Source organism: Melospiza melodia, chromosome 10 (genome assembly GCF_035770615.1).
Source record: "Melospiza melodia melodia isolate bMelMel2 chromosome 10, bMelMel2.pri, whole genome shotgun sequence".
Lineage (NCBI taxonomy): Eukaryota > Metazoa > Chordata > Aves > Passeriformes > Passerellidae > Melospiza > Melospiza melodia.
Window position 1 is genome coordinate 9,363,745 of NC_086203.1, and position 24,191 is coordinate 9,387,935.

Sequence of the window (24,191 nt, forward strand, 5' to 3'; positions counted from 1 at the left end):
CCCAAGGAAGGAGTGATTGTGATCACTGAGAAAGAAAGATAAGTCAAACTGCCCACTTGACAAAAGACAGCTGCCATACAGATGGTAATAGAATACATATTGCCTTCCAATCTGGAACACACCCTCAGCCAGGCAGCCTGCTCCCACAGGAGCTTTGTACCTAGTCACAACCAACATACATAAAAGCTTTTCCCAGATACTTCCTGGGATTTTTGAAAAGCTCACGTCTTAGTCTTCTCAGACAAACTTTGAGCACAGTGGGAATCTCTTCAATTACCATCTTTGTTTGATCCTGGTGGTACCCCACTCAGTTCGAGAGCAGGGCCTTCTCTCAGCTTCCTGCTGCCGCTGGGGTCTCCTCCCGGCCTGCTGGGCTTTGTTGGGTGGCACAGCCTGTGCCAAGGGACAGCAAGGTACTTGCAGGCCCCAGCTCTGGGGGAAACGGAGAACGTCCTGCCCACATCCACCGTGCTGCCAGCTCAGCAGTGCAGCACAGCACGGGCTGACGCTCCCCATTGCTTCCACAGGTGCAGCCAGACCCACCACACGCGTTCCCCATTCTCAGAAGGGAATTGGTTTCTGTCAGGGAACATGCTGCAGGCTAGAGTTAATGTCAAGCCTGGCTTTTCTCTGGCATGCAGGTGATGGGGGGACCTCTGTAAGCCTGGCAGATGACCGGGGTCCATCATGAGGCACACGAGCTGGAGGGGCTGGTCTTGTGGGTATTGGGTTTTGCAGTAAGACTTGCAGGGCTTTGGGTCCTTTGGAAGTGGTGCATGTGGCTGGGGTTCCTCATGAGCTTCTATGGGGATTTGGGATCTTTCCTATGGTGCACAGGGGACTGGAGACATCTGTAATGCTGGCAGGGGCTTGACTTCCAGTGATGACCGTGGCAGTTTAGTGCTTGTTATCAAGGCCTGGAGAGGATCTGAGTCCTTGCTAAAGTTGGCAGGAGGCTGGGTTCTTTTCTGAGGCACACAAGGCCGTCTTGGGGTCTTTGCATTGATGTGCACGGATTCCTTGTGAGGAACACAGGGATATTTTTGGGTCCCTGCTGCAGGGTGCAGAGCTCCCTCATGAGGCACAAGGGATTAATGATGATCTCTATGGAGTGGCTTGCAGGAGCCCCTCATGAGGTGTGCAGCGGGGTTTTTCAGTCTTCTCAGCGCAGCAAAGGCCACTCTCGGTCGACACTGACACTGTGCAAAGTCAGCAGGAAGCTTCCTGCAAAGCCTCGACCCGGCCTGCGGGCCCGGCGGGCGGGCGGAGCCCATCCTTGGGGGCCGGGCAGGGCCTCTGGAGCCGCCGTGCCCCTGTCGGGCCAGCCCCAGACCCGGCAGGGAAGGGCCACAGCCCCGGGCTCGGCTGGGCCTGCCAGGCAGCGCCGCAGGCACAACAAGAGCCTTGCTATGCCCTGGCCCTGTGCTGCAGCCTAAGGCATTTACAGCCATGGCCGTGGACATGGGCACAGGAGGCACCCGGGGCTACAGGGCAGAGGCAAAGCACGGTGGGGAGGAGAAAGAGCAGGGACGAGATTGCCCTTGAAAGGCAGAGGCGCTCTGGGGCCCGCTCCTGGCCAGGGAGCCTGCCCAGAGCCGTGCCCTGCTCGCCGGGGCCTTGAGGGACAGCTGTGCAGCTGGGCCAAGCTGTGCCAGCAGCTCCAGCCATGCTGGGGAGCCTTGCCAGCTCTGGGCCCGGCTGTGCAGGAGGCTCCCTGTGTGCCATTGGCACCTGGGGCCTCAGCCACCTCCTCTCTTCACAGGAGCGCCTCTGCAGCTTCACAATACTGGCCAATATCTTTGGTTGGAGAGACCAGTACCTGTCATCAGCCATCCCCAAGGCAGTGCCCAACATCCCTGCCAGTGCTGCATTATCAGCTTGTTGCCCTGGACCTTCGGCCACCACCCAGAACAGGAGCCTCTGTCCCTAAACGTGCTGGCTCTGGTGTGCGGCCAGGACCGAAGGTGGGCCCCTCCTGCCAGGGAAGGGCTTGAGCAACACCTCTGGGCTTCAGCTCTGGTCTCTGGGTGGTAGCACCAGCACTGGCTGATCTTTGTGTCTGGGCACAGCCAGAGCCCGGCAGGCAGCAGCTGGGCATGTGTCTCCCGAGGCGCCATGTTTTGGACTTGTTTTTCATTTTCAGAACTCTAGAAAGTTTTTGAAATATTTAGAATTTATTTTGTTTTTATTGTTTTTTTAGAAAGAAATCCCCAAAATTTTCTTCCCTCTTTCCATTGACATTTAGGATTTTTCAAAGTACATTTAGAATTCAGGAAAACTTAGAACATTTTTACACTTCTTGAATTAAATATAGAATTGTATTTAATTGGTCATCTATACTCTGAGAAGAGCTAAGACGAGCCAAGACACCCAGCATACAGGAGAGGCTCTTTTCCCACTGCAGATTTCTACATAGCCACAAAAACTAACGTAAAACTTTTACGCTGGTATTTTCCAGGAGTTCTGACAAGCTCACCTCTCAGCCTTCAGAGGCAACCTTTGAGCACAATGGTAATCTCCTGCTGTGCAGGAGGGTCTGTGTTTTGATCTTGGTTTAGGGCAAATTTGGGACATAACCTCCAAATGGTTTCTGTAGAAAACACATTCAGGCTGCCCCTTCCCCAGCTAGTATGGGAAGATGATTTTTTTGGAGGAAAGTGGAAAAAGATTTCTTTATTTAACAGGCCAAGCATTTACCAGCAGAATAAAATAGGAACAATATTGAACAATAATACCTCTTGCCACTTAGAAGAGGTGGCACACTCAGAAAGTGGGCTGTAGCTCTGCTAACTCATTCTGTTATCAGTCCCTCCTGCATTCGAAATGCTGCAACCCTGGCCCAGTCCAGTGGGCCACAGGTGTGAGCTGCTGGTGCTCTTCTGGGTTTTCAGTCCAGAGCAGGTTCAAACAGTTCCACAAAAAATGAAAAAAGACAGTCCAGAGAAATTCTCTGCCTCAGTTAGCTAGAAACTAATTAAAAATCAAAGGAGAGCTCTGTCCCTCTATCTGTCCTTGCCGCAGACCGCATAGCGCAGGAGAAGGATGCAGGGGAGCAAGTGCAGTTCCTGATAACAAACTCATTGCTTCTTCTCACCTCCCCCGCCACTCCCCGCTTCACTCTTGGAGCCAGTCCTACAGGTGCAGGACTTATTTCAAGGCTAAACTGACACATGGGGATACAAACATCATCAAGTCTCCCCAGGACAGTATCCCAGCTGAACGGGGGGCCTCAGCTACCTCTTCTTTCAACAGCTGCCCCTCTGCAGAAAAAAAGCCCAAACACCTCAGTCTGGGACACACCTGCCAGACATTTCCCACCTCCATGCCCATGCCCGATGTCCCTGTGGCAGCTGCTTTACCATCTCGTTGCTGTGCAGATGCTGCCATCAAACCAAACAAGACCCTGTGTTCCTGAAGGCTTTGCTGAGCAATGGCTCTTTGAAGAACTGAAAGAATTACCATAAGGGCAGTCAATTTCTACAGGTGGGGGCACACTCTGGGGGTGCAGCTGAGGCCATGAGGTCACAGCAGGCTCAGGGGTCACAGCAGGCTGAGGTCACAGCAGGCTCAGGGGTCACAGCAGGCTGAGGTCACAGCAGGCTCTGAGGTCACAGAGGTGCCAGACCCGGTGGTTGCACAGCAGCACAAGGAGCGAGCAGTCAGTGCTTGAGCACAACTGTTGCGGCAGCAGCAGCGGCGGTGGCAGCAGTGGTGCTGACATTGGGACAGCGGTGTCAGGACAGCGGTGGCAGCAAGAGCTGCGGGACTGGCAGAGGGCAAGGCAGCATGGCCCTTGCTCTGCGCCTCTTCCTCCTGCTCCTCCTGGCCGTGGCCCTGCCTGCCAGGGCTGCCCAGGCTGCTCCGCTGCAAGCGTGGGGAGCAGGTGAGCCGGCAGCCTGGCTCCCCTTTCCCAGGACAGCGCTCCCTGCTCCCCGGGAAGCGCTGGGGATGGTTTTCCCCAGGCCTTCAGGGAGGGTTTCCTCTGGGAAAGTTAGAGAGCCCCCATGGGCCCTGGGCAGCCCCAGTTTCCTCTCCAGGGATCTTACACAGAATAAGGAAAGAGGGAGGAAAGTGACCAGGAGCCTGCCCAGAGCTTCCCAGGCTGCAGTACATTCACATCTGGCTTCCATGGTTTTACCTGACCCACACGTAGTAGCCAGTTCCCTAAGAGAGAAGGAGATCCCAGCACACCATGGATACGGTTCTGATCTCTGCTTCCCTCTAGATCTGGATCGTGACATCAGTTATTTGCAACTTCTGGTGAATGACACTTTAAAGAACTTGGATAATACTGGAGGCAAGTTCTCAATTTCCCTTTCTATTGGGAGAATATTCTGTGTCCATGTGGCAAGAGCTCACTCATAAGTCATTTTCCATCAGTCAGCGGTGTAGAATTATGAAAACATTGCCCTATTCCCTTCTGGAGCCCTGAGGGATCCCACAGGATCGCTGTCAGTCGGAGGAAGGAGCGTTTAGCCGTCCCTCCTCATCCCATGTGCAGTGCCACTGTGTCCTTCTGTGTGCTCTGTGCAGCCACAGAGAAGAGCAGAGAGGGAAGGGGCCGGGCCCAGGGCTGTGCCCCAGGGCTGAGCCTTGCCTGCAGCCTGAGGATCTCCTACAGTGCCACGGGAGCTGTTCTGTCCTGCCTTTCTTTGCAGCTGAACCTGTTGCTGAAGGTGATCTGGCTTCCCAACCCACGTCCAGGACTGAGCCCCTGGGACATGGCGAGGGTAGGTCAAGGCCTTTCCCCTGGGAGAGCTGCCAGCTCAGAGCCCAAAGCTCGGCCAGGGGGGCATCGCTGCAGGTGCCAGGACAGAGCCATGCATGTGTGTGCCCTCGCCCTGCACGATCCCCTCACCGCTCCTGCGGCTCAGTGGTGCCCGAGCAGCTGAGCAGAGATGGCAGAAGCTTCTGTGGCTGTTGAGTTACAGGTGTGTCTGCAGGGAGAACTTCTCCAGCTTCCTTGCTTGTTACTGCACATAAGCCCAGATCCCATCGCAGGGGTGAGTAGTGTGTCCCTGCTGACCCCACAGGCTGAGCCCTGCTTTTTGGGCATCCATTCATGGGAAATTGAAACATTTCTCTTAAGGACCCATGAGAATGAACAACAAACCTAGAGGAGACCGTAAGTCATTGGAGGCATCCAAACACATGGACAAGATGCCGAGTGATCTGGAGAGACGCCGTGGTGGGTGCATTTCCCTCAGCCTTGTCCTGGGGCTCAGCAGCCGGGGGCTTTGTCTGCACATCTGGACACGCCGTGCCTGGCACAGTGGGAAGGGATCCATGGCAGCCTCGCTGCCCCACTGCTGCTTCCACGCCCTGCAGGGCTGTTTGCCAGCCTGGCCTGGCTGCAGCTTCTCCCCAGCCTCTGCAGGAAAGCACTGGGCATCAGCTGACAGAAAGCCGAACAGCACCATGGGCCATGCACACCCTGAGATCCCCTGCAATTTCCCAGTGTCTATCTAGGCTGATCGCTATGGGCGGCTCTTTTGATGAAAGTAGGCCCTGGCCTACCCAGCAAGTTTGTGTTTTTGTCAAGCATTACCTCCTGAGGATTCCACCTTTCCAGTAGGGAACAGCCCTACCTGATCCACCTGTCCCTTTTCCTTTCTGCAGAAATGGATGGAGAAGCTTCAGAGAAGGAAGCATTTCCCAGTGGTAGCAGGGGCTCATTGGCAGCCTCTTCTGCTGAAAGGGACGCGATGCCAGGCACAGCCACAGGAGGTAATTGCTGTGCCTCTGGGCCTGAGCCCTGCTGAGGCTTGAGCTGCTCTCTCTGCTGCTTGGCACTGCAGGCACAGCCCGGACAAGACGGGCACAGCCCAGAGGAATTGTCCCGAGCAGGCTCAGGGCACTCGGGTACTGAGCTGTCCTGCTGGGCTCCCTCTGTGGGAGACACGTCCCCAAACCTGGGAGCGGCTGCACGGGGTGCCCATGGTGGGGAAAGGGCAGCGGGGGAGAGCAAGGCTCCACTGGGTCCTGACAGGGCCTGGCTATGTCTGCTTCTGTTGGGGGAGCAATTTCAAAGGAAAGAGGAATAAAGAGAGAGAGGGAGTCAGGAAGGGAGTAAGGGAGGGCATGACGGAGGGAGGGATGATTGTGGCACTGCCTGCTGCATTTTTGCACCAGGGCTTTAGAAGGAGTTTCAGCTTTGGCTGTGAGAGAGCCCCAATGCAACCTGTGCTGCTCCAGGCACCTCTCCAGGGATGTTGCACAGGGCCTGCAAAGAGAATGGGGATGGACCAGGAGCCAGCCCAGAGCTCCCCAGACCCAACTGCAGCTATGGCCATGTCCATGCACATCTGGCTCCCCTGGCCCTAACCAACCCCCTTGCAGTGCCCATTTCCAAGAGGCAAAGGGGGACTCCAGCACACCATGGAAATGGGTCTGATCTGTGCTGCCTTCCAGACTGGGATCGCAAATTGCATTTTCTGGATGCCCTGCTGGATGATGGCTTGAAACTCTTGGAGCATGCTAGAGGCAAGTTCGCCTTGTGCCTTTCCTACCAGTGCCAATATCCAGGCATCGCTGCAGGTGCCAGGACAGAGCCATGCACGTGTGTGCCCTCGCCCTGCGCGATCCCCTCGCCGCTCCTGCGGCTCAGTGGTGCCCGTGCAGCTGAGCAGAGATGACAGAAGCTTCTGTGGCTGTTGAGTTACAGGTGTGTCTGCAGGGAGGACTTCTGCAGCTCCTTTGCTGGTTCCTGCACACAAGCCCAGCTCCCGTCGCAGGGGTGAGTAGTGTGTCCCTGCTGACCCCACAGGCTGAGCCTTGCTCTTGTGGCATCCACTCCCGGGAAATGGAATCGTGTTGCTCCTAGGTCCTCCAAGGGGAAAGAACAAAGCTACAGGAGACAAGAAAGCCCATGAGCCACTCAAAGTCATGCAGCAAATTCTGAAGGAAATGCTTCAGGGAGGACAAGGTGGGTGCATTTCCCTCAGCCTTGTCCTGGGGCTCAGCAGCCGGGGGCTTTGGCTGCACATCTGGACACGCCGTGCCCGGCACAGCAGGAAGGGATCCATGGCAGCCTCACTGCCCCGCTGCTGCTTCCACGCCCTGCAGGGCTGTTTCCCAGCCTGGCCTGGCTGCAGCTTCTCCCCAGCCTCTGCAGGAAGGCATTGGGCATCAGCTGACAGGCAGCCCAAAACGCACCAAGAGCATGAGATCCCCTGTGATTTTCCATTTCTAGGCTGATCAGTAAGGGCGAGTGTTTTGATGAAAGTGGGCCCTGGCCTCTCCAGATATTTTGATCGTTTCCTGATACTTAAACATATGTTTCACAAGTACTGGCTGCTGAAGATGCGATCTTCCCAGTGAGGAACAGCCCCACCTTATCAGGGGTGCTTCTTTCTTTCTCCAGAAGTGGATGGAGAGGCTGTGCAGAAGGCGGCATTTCCCAGAGGAAACAGTGACTCATTGGCAGCCTCTGCTGCAGGAAGGGAGGCCATGCCAGGCACAGTCACAGGAGGTAATTGCTGTGCCTCTGGGCCTGAGCCCTGCTGAGGCTTCAGCTGCCCTCTCTGCTGCTTGGCACTGCGGGCTCAGCCCGGAGAAGACGGGCACAGCCCAGAGGAATTGTCCCGAGCAGGCTCAGGGCACTCGGGTACTGAGCTGTCCTGCTGGGCTCCCTCCGTGGGAGACACCTCCCGAAACCTGGGAGCGGCTGCACGGGGTGCCCATGGTGGGGAAAGGGCAGAGGGGGAGAGCAAGGCTCCACTGGGTCCTGACCGGGCGTGGCTCTGTGCCCTTGGTATAGGGCAGGTGTCCCAGCAGAAGGAGGGGTGGTAGAGAGGAGAGGAGGGAGGGATTTTGCAACACCGCCGGCTGCAGTTCTCCCCAGGGATCAAAGGAGGGTTTCCTTTGTGAAGCTGACAGAACCAAAAGGGGCCTTGGCTGGTCCAGCTACCATACCAGGGATGTTACACAGGGTCTGCAGAGAGAGTGGAGTGTGGCCAGGAGTCACCCCAGAGCTCCCAAGGCCCCTGTGCAGCTTTGGCATTGTCCATTCACATCTGGATCCTAGGGACTTACCTGACCCCCTTGCTGTGCCCAGTTCCCTGAGGCAGACAGGGATTCCAACACACAATGGAAATGAATCTTATTTCCGCTAACCTCTAGATTGGGATCAGGACATGGATTATCTGCAAGCCCTGCTGGAGTACGGCGTGAATCTCTTAGGAAAGGCTGGAGGCAAGTTCTCAATGTACCTTTCCTGACAACATTTGCAGAGACCAGGTGGCAAGAGCTCATAGATCTGCCCTTTCACTTCAGACCATCTTGATGGATTCAGGGAAACCTTGCCATGCTCCATTCTGGAGCCCTGAGGGATCTCACAGGATGACTGTCAGAGGGAGGAAGGAGCATTTAGCTGTCCATCCTCCTCCCATGTGCAATGCCACTGTGTCCTTCTGTGTGCTCTGTGCAGCCACAGAGAAGAACAGAAGAGGCAGGGTCCAGGCCCAGGGCTGTGCCCCGGGGCTGAGCCTTGCCTGCAGCCTGAGGATCTCCTACAGTGCCACGGGAGCTGTTCTGTCCTGCCTTTCTTTGCAGCTGAGCCTATTGGTGAAGGTGATCTGGCTTCCCAACCCACGTCCAGGACTGAGCCTCTGGGAGATGGTGAGGGTAGGTCAAGGCCTCTCCCCTGGGAGAGCTGCCAGCTCAGAGCCCAAAGCTTGGCCAGGGGGGCATCGCTGCAGGTGCCAGGACAGAGCCATTCACGTGTGTGCCCTCGCCCTGCGCGATCCCCTCACTGCTCCTGCGGCTCAGGCCTGGTGGCTGTTTGGAACAGGGAGAGCCATGGCCCTGCCCCAAAAGCCCACACATTTTCTGAATCCTTTCCCCATATTTGGCAAGCATGACATCCTGAAGATGCCAGCACCCAAATCAGGAACACTTCCATTTGATTCAGCTGTCCATTTCCATTTATCAAGGGATGGACCAAATATCTGTACAGAAGGAGGCATATCCTGAAGGAAGCAAGGGCCAATTGGCAGCCCCTGCCGCAGGAAAGGAGCAGATGCCAGATACGGGCACAGACACAGAAGGTAATTGCTTTGCCAGGCTGAGCCCTAGACAGGGTTGTGTGGCAGCAGCTCTTCCCCCAGGGCCTGCCCTTGCACGGCCCGGCAGCAGCCAAAGCTGGAGGTGCCTCCGGAGCTTTGAGGCCTCTGGAGCTCATTCACAGCCCCGGGGAAAGGGGACTCGTGCACCAACGTCCCTCCCGCTGCAGCTGCTCCGGAGCTGGCCCTGAGTGCCCAGAGGCCCAAGGCACAGGAGCAGCCCCGAGCGGGAGCCCTGCCGCGAGCCCAGGGCCAGAGGCAGCCTCGGCTCCCGACTGGGCAGGGGCTGCACTGGGTCCTGACAGGGCCTGACTCTGTGCCCTGGCGCTGGGGGAGCTGTCACGGGGCAGGGAGGGCCAGGGCTGGCAGTGGCTGCTCAGGGATGGCTTTGGCCCGTGTCCCTCCAAGCAGCCACTGCCCAAGCAGCTGCGCTGGCCCCGGGCTCTCCTCCCGGCCTGCTGGGCTTTGTTGGGTGGCACAGCCTGTGCCAAGGGGCGGCAAGGTGCCTGCAGGCCCCAGCTCTGGGGGAAACGGAGAACGTCCTGCCCGCATCCACCGTGCTGCCAGCTCAGCAGTGCAGCACAGCACGGGCTGACGCTCCCCATTGCTCCCACAGGTGCAGCTGGAACCACAGCACAAGTTCCAGATTCCCAGGAGGGCCCTGGATGGGTTGTCTGTAAGGAAAGAGGCTGCTGGCTGAGATTAATGGCTGGCCTACTTTTTGTGGAGCTTATCTTTATTTTATGCTGTTTCCAAATTTGGAATTACTGGAAGAGAAAAGGGTGAGTGTTTTGTTGCTCTCCCCCTCGAACAGCTTCTTTTGAAAGTCTACTGCAGACAGGAAACATTCCCAGTGAGGCTGCAGTGTTGGTGTGGCCAGTCCATGGTTGTCCAAAGAACTCTGCTGAGGGTTCTGCTGCTGCCCAGAGCTTACATTGGCCTCTTAATTGCTGGGCCTTGTCCTGGGGGGCCTGCTGGGGCTGCAGCCAGTGCTGGCTCCCACTGAGGCTGCCTGGCCAAGAGGAGCCCCAGGGGCACAGGGCAGAGGCAAAGCAGGGTGGGGAGGAGAAAGAGCAGGGACGAGATTGCCCTTGAAAGGCAGAGGCGCTCTGGGCCCGCTCCTGACCAGGGAGCCTGCCCAGAGCCGTGTCCTGCTCGCCGGGGCCTTGAGGGGCAGCTGTGCAGCTGGGCCAAGCTGTGCCAGCAGCTCCAGCCGTGCTGGGGAGCCTTGCCAGCTCTGGGCCCTGCTGTGCAGGAGGGTCCCTGTGTGCCACTGGCAGCCGGGGCCTCAGCCACCTCCTCTCTTCACAGCAGCGCCTCTGCAGATTCACAAGTCCGGCCGAGGACTTCAGTGCGGGAGAACTGGACCTGCCATCTTGCATCTCCGTGCCAGTGTCCATTGTCCCTTCCTCAGGTGCATTACCAGCTTATTGTTGGAAACATCCTGCAACCTCTACGCAGAACAGCACCCTCTGTCCCCAAAGGGACTGGCTGTGATCTCCTGTCAGGGCAAGAGGTGCAGCCCTGCAAGCCAGGGAGTGGCTTTTGAGGAAATTGATACTTTCTTCTAAAAATTCAAGAGGTTTATTAAAAATTTATTTGAAATATCACAGGAGACTGAATAGGAAATTATTACAGCACCAGGAGTAGAGGATTTTCCCACCATATGCTCATCTACAGAAGGGAGGTTTCACTTTTTAACTCTTTTGCCCTTCCTAAAGTTCTGTCCATTGACCTATTCTTTGCTGTCCAGTGGTGCACTTTGATTCCTTACATCTCGACTGGAGGTCAGGTGCTGCTGTCATAACAAGGTGACCCTCCTGATGTCCGGAGCTCAGGTCACCCCATGATAACAATGCAAGGGGGGGTAAAACATAACAATAAGTCTATAAAACTTCTCTTAACATATATACATTATATTTGTCTTTTAATTGTGAGAGTCAAATGGCACATTACTCATCTATCACAGGCTTGAGTCCAGCTCCAGCTCAGGTGTCCCTGTGCTAGCACCAGCACTGGAAGAGCTGTTTGTCTGGGCACAGCCAGGGCTGGGCAGGCAGCAGCCAGGCATGGGGCTCGTGAGACCAACAGCACCCTCATGTTATCTTTGTTTTTCATGTGAAACATTTTGATATGTTTTTCATTTGTAGCATTTAGAAAAGTTTTTCATAGAATACAGACCCCGGATATTTGTTCCCCTTCACTCCAACAGTTCTCTATTTGCCAAAGTAGTTTTACAGTTACCTAGTTTTACAGAAACGTACAATCTTCTGACACTTTGACAATAAAAAATAAAATTGCTTTTAATTCTTAATGTTTACTTTTGCAAAACCCGGACAAGATGGGCACAGCCAGAGGAATTGTCCCGAGAGGGCTCAGGGCACTCGGGTACTGAGCTGTCCTGCTGGGCTCCCTCCGTGGGAGACACGTCCCCAAACCTGGGAGCGGCTGCACGGGGTGCCCATGGTGGGGAAAGGGCAGAGGGGGAGATCAAGGCTCCACTGGGTCCTGACAGGGCCTGGCCACGTGCCCCTGTGCTGGGGGATTTGTCCCAGGGGACAGAGGGTCGCAAAGATAGAAAAAGGTAGGAAGGGAGGGAGAAAGGGCGACAGGGACAAAGGGGGACAGGAGCATAGCTGTGGCACTGCCTGCTGCAGTTTTGCCCAGGGATTTAGCAAGAGCTGCAGCTGTGGGAGTGAGAGCACCCAGGGGCCTGAGCTGCTTCAGCCGCCCCACCAGGGATGTTGCACAGGGCATGGAAAGAGGGTGCAGAGTGACCAGGAGCCTGCCCAGAGCTCCCCAGGCCCCTGTGCAGCTTTGGCCATGTCCATTCACGTCTGCCTCCCACCGCCTTACCCGAGCCCCTTGCAGTGCCCATTTCCCAGGGGCAGACGGGGATCCCAACACATCCTGAAAAATGTTCTCATCTGTGCTCCCTTCGAGATGCGGTTGCTGCAAAGGCTTCTCCATTAGATTGGCTGAATAAAGTTTTGAAGCCATTGGAGCCTCCTGCAGGTTTGTTCTCATTGTCCTACACAGTAATAATTGTTGATAACTGTTGACAATCTGCCAGAAACCTGGTAACAGAAGCTTCTATGGCTGTTGTCTTACAGATGTGCCTGAATGGAACACATTTCCCGACCCTTTGCTGATTCCTACACAGAAGCCTGGCTCCCATCGCAGGGGTGAGTCGTGTGTCTCAACTGACCCCACAGGCTGAGCCCTGCTTTTGTGGCATCCATTCCTGGGGAACAGCCCAGTCTGATCCAGCTCTCTCTTTTCTTTTCTCCAGAAGCAGATGGAGAGGTTGTGCAGAAGGCAGCATTTCCCAGAGGAAGCAGTGGCTCATTTGCAGCCTCTTCTGCAGGAAGGGAGGCGATGCCAGGCCTCAGGAGGTAATTGCTGTGCCTCTGGGCCTGAGCCCTGCTGAGGCTTCAGCTGCCCTCTCTGCTGCTTGGCACTGCGGGCACAGCCCGGACAAGACGGGCACAGCCCAGAGGAATTGTCCCGAGCAGGCTCAGGGCACTCGGGTACTGAGCTGTCCTGCTGGGCTCCCTCCGTGGGGAGACACGTCCCGAAACCTGGGAGCGGCTGCACGGGGTGCCCATGGTGGGGAAAGGGCAGAGGGGCAGCGAGGCTGCCATGGATCCCTTCCTGCTGTTCCGGGCACGGCGTGTGCAGATGTGCAGCCAAAGCCCCCGGCTGCTGAGCCCCAGGACAAGGCTAAGGGAATGTACCCACCATTCACTTTGAGCAGTTCTCTCACCATGTGCTTCAGCATGTATTTTGGCTCATGGTTCGGAAAGGGCAGAGAGGGGGCGAGGCTGCCATGGGTCCCTTCCTGCTATTCCTGGCTCTACTCTGATATGGGGAACCCTGGCTCACTCTAGGATCGCTCCCAGGTCTCCTCCCAGAGCTTCATCCCACAGCTCAGCCCTAAGGGCCAGACAGGTATTAGGAATTTCACAGCGTACCATTGCTGACTCCTAGTCAGAATGCACAGGAAAACTCTAGCTGTGTTTCAAAATACCAGATACTGTGTTGTTTCCTTCCCACTGCAGATTTTCCATTGCCCCAGCCTCAGCCCCTGGCAGCCTGCCTGGATGTTCTCCCCGCGCCGCTTCTGCAATCCCACTCGTCCTGGTCCTCCTGGTTCTGTGGGCAGCTCTTTGGGCCACTGAGGCCCTGTTCCTCCTTTGTTTGTCAGCATGTCCGAGTGAGAGATGATTCAGGGGCTCAGCACCCAGGCCTCCAGCAGCAGTGGTCAGTTCCTGAGCGCGCTCGGGGGCCACAGGCAGCTGCCCATGGCTCTGGCAGGGATGTGAAGGGGAGGCCGTGCAGGGGAGCAGCCCCCACGCCCCAGCCCTGCCCGTGGGGGCCTGCAGCCCATGGGGATGGAGCTGCAGTTTCTGGGGTGACAGAGCCAGCAGCTGGGCAGGGCAGCACACACTGCACACATCTACTGCAGCAATATGTTAGCAATCTTGTGTATACATACACTCCAAATTGAAAAAGTTCAGGCTAAGTCTAGCTTAGTTTCAGAGGCATTAGGGTAGAATTATTACCGCTGCTTTCCTGGCTGTGTTTTGGAACATTATACTTTTTTTTTAATACTTTATAAAAACAATCTCTGAGTCTGGAAAGGGAGTTTTTCAATCACAAGGGCTCTTGCTTCACTCCAGGAAAAGTGTAATTCAGTGTACCAGCGAGATTTTCTCTTAACATATTGCTGAGTTCTCATGCTGCCACTCATTAGTAAAGATGAAATAATTTCTCACTGTTCATGTTTGATTTTTGTTTGGAAACACCAGGGAAAAAATGTACCCACTGTGAAGATTTGGTTCATGTGGATCAGTTATTATTTCAGCTGCATACGTTGAGAGAGAAATTCACAGAGGTTATCCCAGGCAGAATCTGGTGCTGATGCTTGTGCCATTGGAGTCTGGAGTGGGCTCTTTGCTAGCACAACTCACCACACTGAGCTGCTGGGCGTATCTCGTTTGTTTTCTGGTTTTTTACTACTAAGAGCAGCCAGCATCATTTAATAGTTCCTAAAACAGATTTGTTGGTTCCTCTGAATCAACTCAAACTGTGAGTTTGAGTTCCTCCAGGTTTCAGCCCAGAGGAAAGGAGGCTGAGGGGGAGCCTCGTGGCTCTCCACAAGTCCCTGACACGAGGGTGGAGCCAGGTGGGGCTCTGCTCCCATGGGAACAGGGACAGGACAAGAGGAAAAGGTCTCAACTTGCACCAGGAGAGGTTTAGATTGGAAATCAGGGAACATTTCTTCTTGGAAAAGGTTGTAAAGCATTGGAACACGTTGCCCAGGGCACTGGTAGAATCACCATCCTTGGAAGAGCTCAGAAGACATGTTGATGCAGGACTTGGCATGTGGTTTAGTGGTGAACATTGTGATGGTGGTGCTTGATGGTTGGAATTGATTATTGTGAAGGTCTTTCCCAACTTTAAGGATTCTCTGATTCCATGATTCTGAACAACCCAGGGATAACATAATCCAGTCTCTCTTGGTGTAAATGACTTGGTTCACTCTCTGATGTTTTCTCCACATCCATCTGCCAATGCATCTTCCAGCAAATGGAAGGAACAAACCAGGTGTGAAGACTGGAGAAGGAAAATGAGCCCACATCACTTCCTTGGGAAGAGAAGATCCGACAATTTCCAGAGGAGAGCAGAAACAGAAAAAAAGGTTTGAGAAGCTGAAGTAGTGGCAGAGGTACCAGGGAGAAGAAATAAGAGGTGAGAGAAATGGTGGCCATGAATTGCAGGGCAGGCAGAGGACACCAGTGACCCCAGCAGTTTGGCACCTCCTGGCCATCAGGCAGCTGACCCCAAAAGTTCATCTCTGCTCAAAGGGCATGCACAGCCTCGCCCACCCAGTACAGGTGCAGGAACCGCATGAGGAAATGGGAGGTGAGTGTCATAAACAACCTAAATACTGTCGTGCATTTCCAGCAGGTTTTGCAGCCTGTACTGAGCATCTCAGTCCTGGCTGCACTGTTCCCAGACACCAACACCATTAGATCAGAGGGAGCTGATTTAACCCCTTGTTAAAATAATCAAATCATTTCAATTTGAAGTCAAGTCATTTGAATGATAGGGACCATTTAAATCTTGCTGCTCAGAAGGCACAAGATTGGGCTGAGGCCAGAGCTTTCAGGAGCAGCCAGATAGGGACAGGTAGAGCCAGGGAATGATAACATGGCACCCACCTCAGTTTGGGAAGAATCATTTGCCCAGCAGGAGCCCAGCTCCACAGCAACATTGCTGGAAACTCTGCATCATAAATACCAGGGAGTTCATTCATACAGCAAAAGATTTCCTGGCCTTATTTACCCTTCCACATTTGCTGCGGCTCTTCATTCCAAAAGCCATGTGAGTACTCTGGGCTGGAAGGCTTGTCCTTCCCCTGCTCCTGGCTCTGCACCAAGATGTTCCCTGTTCTGCTGCTGACCAATGCATCTCCTGGCTCCCTACCACTGAAGGAAAAGAAATCTCTTTACAAGACACAAACAGCTTTGTGTAAATCACAGCCATGGGCTGCCAACTGTGTGCTCTCCCAGCCCAGCAGCGCCTCCTTCATGCAGCACAGAGTGCTGCACTAGTGCAGCTCCAGGGATGTGTTGCTATTAGGTCATGTCACCAGGGACTGGAAAGCACCAGACTATGCTCTGTGTCTCAAAAATCCAGATGTGTGATGATTATCTCATGATAGACATCATACATCCTGTGGTAATGCTATTTCTAATAATTTAGCTTCAGGAGTTCTTACACTGGAATGAGCCCATGCTCCGAGCTGGAGCAAACTGTGTGCTCAGGTCTTCTGTGTGAAACAATCACTGTGGTCCTAGTGCTGCCTCCTCCCTGAAAAGATGGAGCTGTTACATTCTTCTGAGGCCACATGGCGGAAGCAGGTAATTTCTAGTAGGGAGGATGTACAGCAATGCTCAAACCACTAATATCACTAAATACAGTTGCATGAAATTAAATAACAATACCCTTACTTTCAATCACACTCCCCTTTTTTACCACCTGATTACATGATAAGATGTTGTTATCATTCTTTCCCTACATCTCTTCTTTCTATACCTTGACCGTCTCAGGGCTGCAGCAGGAGTGGAAGCACCCAGGCAAATGACTCATCTCCCTCAGGCCAGACGTGGGTTTTGACCCAGCAAACCAGAGCAACACTGACATAAAGGTGGAGTTTTGTGTTATTCAGGGAACAAAACATTGCAGCAAATGACTGCCTGGAGTTTGGTGTGTTTCCTAGAAGACTTGCAAACTAAGTATGAAGGAAATGTCCTTACTCTTTATCACAAAAGGTCAAGTCTACAAACACCTGCAGCTGCAGACATCGCAAGGATGCTGTGTTTACAGCAGGCACTGCCCCATTCTGCTTCTGGGAGCCTCCAGTCCCAGAAGGAGCTTGTTCAGGCTGGGGGAGATTTCAAGAGACAGCAGGAGGCTCCCTTTGTCTCTATGCTCCCCTTTTCTTTATGCTTCCTAAAAATCCCTCCTCTCTTCCCACTAACTCTGCAAGCACTGTTGGATGCAGCTTCCAGAGGCACATTTCTTCTTGCTGTGATAGTGCCAAGCTCGCAGGGCCCCGCACGAGGGACCTCTGTGAGCAGTGCGATTTACACTCTTTAACAGCGGCCATGTCCCAGTCAAGCGGTCAAGCTGGGCAAGGACTGTCCTTCTCGGACGGCCCCGCCAGCGATCCAGCAGCGCCAGCAGCAGGGCAGCACTGTCCCGGTCTCCGCGGCTCGGGACAGCGCCTGAGGCAAACGCCCTGTGCTGGGACAGCAGCCCCACCTTGCGCTAGGACGTGGCACGGCTTATGGCTGCAGCCAGCAGAAAGCAGAGAGCGCTGTCCAGCTGCGGGCACCCGACAGCCGGACAGGGAACGAGGGAGACACTTGCAACAGCTTCTAAGCAGGGAGGGAGACAGGGGAGGAGTCGACCCTCTGGCGAATGGAGTTTTAGAGGGGAGGGGGATACAAAAGATTGACTTAGGGAGAACCCCAATGGGGATAACTTGAGGGTGGGGCCCTGGTCCCTGAACCAATCACTCAACGCTCTCGCTGGAAGTTTCTAGAGAGAAGGGTGCGAGCGCCGAGTGACGGACAGGGCACCGGGGAGGGATTTGAGAAAGGGTACATTAGTCTCCAAGGCAACTGGGAATGAGTTGGGATAACTGGCAGCACAAGGGAAGGAGAAGATAACCAGGGCAGAGCCATTACATGATGGGGGGAACAGAAAAGTCCAACTTCTACAGAAACAACACAACATCCCAGGACAGTCTTGGCACTGCAAACATGTTTTCCCTCTGCAGTTTGCAGGAACAGTCAAGGAGCATCCAAACTCTTGCAAAGCAAAGCTTGTTTAAAGGATGGGTTTAGTGCCGGTGAGCTTCCAAGGACTCTTCCTTTGAAGCAGCCTATGCAGGGGGGCTCTGAAGTGTCCCTGTAGCCTCCGAGTTTCAGACAGAGCTGGGAAAACATGTAACCCTCCGCTAACCATCCCCAAGAGCAGACAAGATGCCGTCCCCCTTGCCCGGAGCTGGGGGATGGAAAGGAGACTGGAATGGCAGTGATGGGTGGGTTTGTGGCCGTCCCATTTCCAGCCATCTCTGCCTTCCCCCACTGGCCTCGTGGGTGCTCTGCAGCTTCTCCCCGTGAGAATGCCCTCTGCCTCTGTGCAGAATTCAGGAGTAATGCACAGTCTCTTCCCTTCCCAGAAATCAGGCTGTGTGAGTGTGTTTGCATATGTGGGCATGCCAAGTTTTAGCCCAAAGAGAGTTTTATACCTGACTTACAACCCACTGAAATAATTTAGGTGTGTGTGCAGGAGGTGACATCCCCAGCACACGCAGAGCTGGCAGTACCTGGCTGGAACCCTTCCAGCGAGGGGCTGGTGGCCCCAGGGTGTCTGGCAGCACTGTGGAGGTGGCTCCTCACACAGCAGACCATGGAAAGGGACAAGGACATGACTTCAAATAGCTGACGGCAATGGTTGGCAGAGGGTGCTGAGAAATTCTTCTCCTTAGTTCTGATGGGCAGCAACAAAACAAATTTGGTGGGTGCAGCTATTGATCATCTTCAGGTGAGCTCAAAGCAGAACTCTTCCTCCAACCCCTGCTGGAGATTATCTGCTCTGTAGTGCGGCCCACAGGCTCAGAGCCTTGTAGCAGTGCGTTTCTGCTGCCGTGGGCCATGAAATGAGATGTCCTGGCTGGTGCAGTTGTGTTTGAGGGAGCTGGGACACCTCTGAACAGCCAGGACACTCAGGAGCATCACTGGGGACCAAGTATTAAGTAGAATGTAAAATTTCATCTGCAGTCATCTTGCATTACTGCTGTTAAGAAGACAAATCTTCCATTGCCCTGTGATTTCTGAGTGTGCAGAGTCATGGCTAAAGCTGGGCTGGAGACAAGAAAGAGAAGTTTTGGCCAATTGGCCACTAATTCATGCGTGAGTGGTATTCAGCACCCAATTTGCTTTGCGGAACCAGTAAAGGTGAGAGGCTATTGTAATCCTGAAAAAACATGTTTGTGCTACAGCACTTAATTCCAAAATTGTCCTAGAAAAGAACAAATACACCTTTGTAAAAAAAAATTTCTGGTTTCTATTGCCCATCCCTCTACTGTGTGAGAAGCTGCCTGGAGAGCAATACTTGTTCAGCGGATGTTCTGAAGGGATTGATTCCGAAGCTGTGACAAAAATGCAGTGTGAGCAAAACGCCAGCTTCAGTTTATAGAGTCAGGCATCACAAAAGCTGGAAAGGATCTCCAAGGGAAGTGAGTCCAGTCTTTGACCTGATATCTGCACTTAGCTGATCTGCAGGGATCTCTGTGATGCCATTTTTAGTCAGTTCACCTATGGAGTTTATGGGGTGAGCACAGGAAACAGAGCCCAGATTTGGCACATGAACAAAATACGTGGGATTTCAAACTGCCCACAGACCTCGGGTCACCTGTGCAGCTGCTCACCTCTTGCCTGGGACCAGCTGCTGTGAGCACCACAGAGACACAGGATTTTAGCCTCCAAAGACCTCTGTGGGTTGACTGCCTCATCTGTGTGTCACAGGGCCCAGAAGATCAGCTCTCTGCTGCAGGGAGCTGGCAATTCATCTATTTAGCACTTTCCTGGCAGTGCAAGAGGTAAGAATGGGAGAGGTGGACAGCAAAGTCCAGCTTTTCATCATTTCTGGTAAAATCAGATGAAAATACTGAGGAGTTATTTTAACGTGAGAATAGGGAATAGTTTTAATATTCAATATGATTAATTTACAACAAATTCTACGTAGATTAACTATACATACACCACGTTTCTTTCCCCAGATGATCATTTATCCACATAACTTTGCAAACCAACAGTTAGAGCAGCATTCCCTGTGCTCTGATAATACTCTCTGGTGTTCCCAGGCTCAGGCTGCTCAAGTGAACAATGGATGGGCTGTGCAGCAGCTGAGCGTGGCTGTAAAAGCATCGTGGAGTCACGAAGCATCATGCAGGAAAGCCAGGGGCTCCTGTGCCAATGGAGTTTCAGGGCAAAACTTGTAGTAAGCTGGTGTTTTCTTGCTTCCAGTCTTTTCCTCCTGGCTCTTAAATAGGGGCCAGAGGATGAGGTTGGTTGTGGCCTGGTTTATCTGCAGTTCCAAAGCAATGCATCACTCTGCAGTCCGGTGAGGGAAGCCTTTGGTATCTTTCCAGTCTTTAATTTTTCTCAATTATTCATCTGAGGGTTGCTTAATTGCTAAGTCTCCTACTTTTAGATAATATGGGGAGGTGTGAAGGAATGCTGTTCAGACACAAACTGGTCCCTTCTCAGCTTCAAAGGGCAAATAGAAATTCTCTCCCTGTCCTGTCTCTCTGGCTGCGGTGACACCGATGGCTCTTGCTGAGCTCTTGCCAAGGCTGTAGCCAGGGCACAGCCCTTTCCCATCTCCTCCTGGGCAGCAGGAGCACTCTGGGACTGGTTTTGAGAGCTGTGTCCTGAGAGGAGTGCAGGCAATGCGTGCAGGAGGAACCTGTGGTGCATTCTGTGCGTCATATTTCAGCAGACATTCACTGCAGCCTGCTGCAGAGTGAGACAGTTCCTGGTGTCTGTGTAACCAGGTACTTGGTCAGATGTTAAGAAGAAATTCCTCCCTGTGAGGGTGGGCAGAGCAGCTGTGGCTGCCCCTGGATCCCTGGCGGTGCCCAAGGCCAGGCTGGACACTGGGGCTTGGAGCAGCCTGGGACAGTGGGAGGTGTCCCTGCCATGGCACGGGTGGCACTGGAGGGGCTTTGAGGTCCCTTCCTACCCAAACCAGTCTGGGATTCTATGGTTATTCTGTCTTTATTTTCACTTGTGAATTGATTCCAAGTCTGCAGTGGTTTCAATGCCTGAAACCACTCACTGGGGCTGCTCCATCCCTGTGTGCACCTGGAGGAGGAGATGGTGAGCACGCAGCTTACAGTCCTGCTGCCCTTTCTCCCGAAACTATAAACACCAGGCTTTTCTCAAGTCTTCTATTTTCATTCCACTCTCACCCCTCAAAATCTTGCCTATTTGTCAGTCCTTGAATAAGCCCCATTTCTCTCTGGCATGGTGGGAATGTGCAGGATTTCTTCTGGGTGCCTTGATGCCTATAGGTTTTGGAGTCAATGAGCTTATGCAGAGCTGTGCTCATGCTGGAAGTTAAACCTTGTCTTTAAAGAGTCTGGAAGAGCAGTAAGGAGGATTTTAAGTTCCTCACAGCAGAAGCTGTGTCCACTTGGCACCTACAGCCATTCCAAGGCAGACTGTGAAGTCTCCAGAACAGTTTGATGATGCAGTGTTAAAACAACTTTCTGCAAGTGCTGGTAAACTGCCATGGCTTGGCTGAACTACCTATAGCTAAAGAACCACAAATGAATTTGCATTTTCAGAGGGAATTTCCCGTGAAGTTTGAATGTGCTGCTTTAGTGACAGCAGCCTATTCAACACTGCCTTGGCTCACCTGCAGCACTCTTGGCTTTCACGGAGTGTCCACGTTCACACTGTGGCTGTTGAATTACCAGAGAAGCTGTCCTTGCTTTCCAAGAAACTGTTCTGAATTCTCCACTAAATGCTAAGCAGAGCTCTGTTGTGCTGCCATTTTTGGTGAGGTTTCAAATGGTTTATTTTTGTGCTATGATGAATTTTAATAATTGCTATAAGTATGCTATTAGTCAAAATGAGAGAGAAAGAAATCCAATTATTAAACTAGACTGCTGTGACTGGAATCTATAGCTGATATATTAAAGCCCAACTGTCATGCTTAATAATTAACTCAACCCGCTGACAATACTGGAAGAGAAAATGAACATTATTAATGAGATAACTGGTCATTATTTCTTTTCCCTCCTACCATTAGAACAATATGTTGCAGTATATCAATTAAACAATAATTTCACATCATATACACTGTGTGCTTTCAGCAGTGCTTTGCTATCTCCTGCTTTCCCAACACCGCTTTTATGGAATTAAGTCTTTTTTCCAAGTCTACTTTTGCTGCCTTGGGCTGTGTAAGGCCTGAGGGAGCCAGTACAGGCTGCAAATGTTACTCAGAATGCCCAGTTTGCACCAGAACCCAAGAGGAATGATCCACATCCCCACTGACAGGTACCTATTTGTGAGGAATTTCTGAGCACTCTGAAGCTTCTGATTCAGATTCTCACTCAGCACAGCTTCTCCTCCTGCTGCAGCCAAAATCTTGGCATTGTTGTAGAGTAAATGCCCTTCAGGCCCAGTGGGTTGGGAGACAGTTCTCTGCACAGAAAGGCATCAGCCCACCCTGAAAAGTGTGCTGATATCACCTGGAAAGCCCCACTTTTGGTGGACAAGCTTCATGACCAAGATTTTCCCCAAATTATTTCAGAAACCTGGTTTCTCTCAGTGATGAATGTTTTTGCAGAGAGGATGGATAGCTTCTGCTTAAGCAATGCCCTCAGTCACATGTGGGAGCAACCTCAAGGGCCTCATTTTTATTTGGATTTCATCTCTGAATCTTGGCAAGCTCTGCCAGCTTCATCCTGCAAAAAGCACCGTTTGGGCTCTGAACCTGCTGATATTTGCAAGACAGATACCAGAGTACTACCTGAAGTTATTGCAGAGATGATGATTCCCTGTGTGTGTGGCAGAGGAGAGCTGCCCTCTGAAGTGTTTTGAGATCTTCAGTGCCCACCAGAGAGCTCGGGATCAGCCAGATCCCTTTGCACATTTACTTTTTTGTTAGATTTTTGTATGTATTTGAGGAGGAGCCCAAACTCTCCAAACAGAAATCGGGACTTAATGACGTCAGTAAGAGCTTATCAAATGCAGGGCAGTGCCCTCATGTCCCAGTGGGCTAGAGGGATTGATTTCCTTTGCCCTTGCTGTTCTCGACGAGAGGGTTGGCTTTACACACAGCTGTGTTTGGGGGATGGCTGAACTTGGAAACACCTTTGGTTTTTGTCCATCCTCCACAAAGGCAGCGCGGGCTTGGGCAAGAGCATTCACTCCCCACTGCTGGCCTTTGCTATTCCTCCCCCTACTGCCTCCTGCTCCCTTGGGCATGGTCTGTAAGGTGCCTTCCAACCCAAACCAATCTGTGATTCCCTGGTTCTGTGATTCCCACAGCAGTCCCAGTTCCCTCCTGGTCTCCCAGTCCTGTCAGGAGCCACGCACAGCTCCGATGGCCGAGTGTGACCAGCCGCAGCCTGGCTGGGGAAGCCCCAGGGCTGGGGATGGTGTGTCCAGGAGGGCAGAGCTGAGCTGGCCCCAAAGGAGCAGCAGCAGCAGCAGCAGCAGCCCCTGTTTCCAGTGACTGGGGCAGCTGAATCCACACCCTGAAGGACATTGAGCTCCAGCTCAGGGTTTCAGGTTATTCCAGGAAATCTCCCCATGAGCTTGCCCCAGAGGTCAGCTGCTCCCGAGCACAAAAGCAGCAGGAAAACGACTTCCAGCCCTCACCTTGGTGCCGGCAATAAATTAAGTGATGAAATGTCAGAAAAGCACCTCTGAAAGAAGTTGTCCTGCAGCTTGAGAAGGAAAAATAAAAGAAATCCCTGGACTTAGGAGTTGATTGTAGGACTGAGAAAGGAGGGAGTGCTGCTTTCGCATGTGAAAGAGACATCAAAGTATCTTTAGACTGAAAAGGGGTAAACATTCTTTGTAGAGAAAACTTTCCCAAATGGGAAGTTAGCTGCAGCAATGGGGGTGGTTCAGAGCAGTGACTCAGTGCATGGAGGGTATTTACTCACTCAGTTGCTTTAGATAAATCCCCCTGATGCCAACGTTATGTGACACTTTTCATTTTTCTATATTTAACAGGAACGAAAGTACAAGTCTCTACTCCAGGAACCATTGCCAAGGAGATGATTATTCATTAACTCTGGCTAAGGAAAAATGGGCTTAGCAACATCTAAGATCTCTGGGGGGAGTTTCTACATTAATTTCCTGTCAAATTCCTGTTGATATTCTGTGTAAGCATTACTCCAAATTAATAACGCAAAATAACTAGAAAGTAGCAGAACCCCCAAGGTAAATATTGTAATTTTTAGCCAGAATGGGTTTAATTGGTATTGTTTTATGCATCCTTTGCCTCTGAAATGTGAACTGTTTCTGGTGCTGTTACCTGAACTGCACACTTTACAGAGAAACTACAGCTAAACTACAGCTACTACAGGAAATTTTACCTCTCAATTCAAAATGGTGGAATAATGACTGCTAATAATATGTTTGACTGATTTTCACCATCATCACTGAGCATATTTCTTATTAATAAACGCCTTCATTAGTAGATCAGTGTCATAGAATATAAATAAATTATTTGGGATGCTTCCCCCCCCACCATCAGTCACTGAATACATTATTCTTGACTATTTCTATTCATTAAGCCAGCTGCATTCCATTAAGAAAACAGTATAAACCATAGTTCAGTGAAAGACTCTGTAATGCTTGAAAAATCCACAGGGAATATTTCTCTCATATCAACATTTTTATAGCTACAATCTTTTAACCTGGAAACGCCGTGCCCTGGGTCCAATTTGCGGAAATCACCGGAACCTTTGGGATAAACAAGCGCGTGTGTGTGGAGCCCAGCTCTGCCTGGGACACAGAGGGG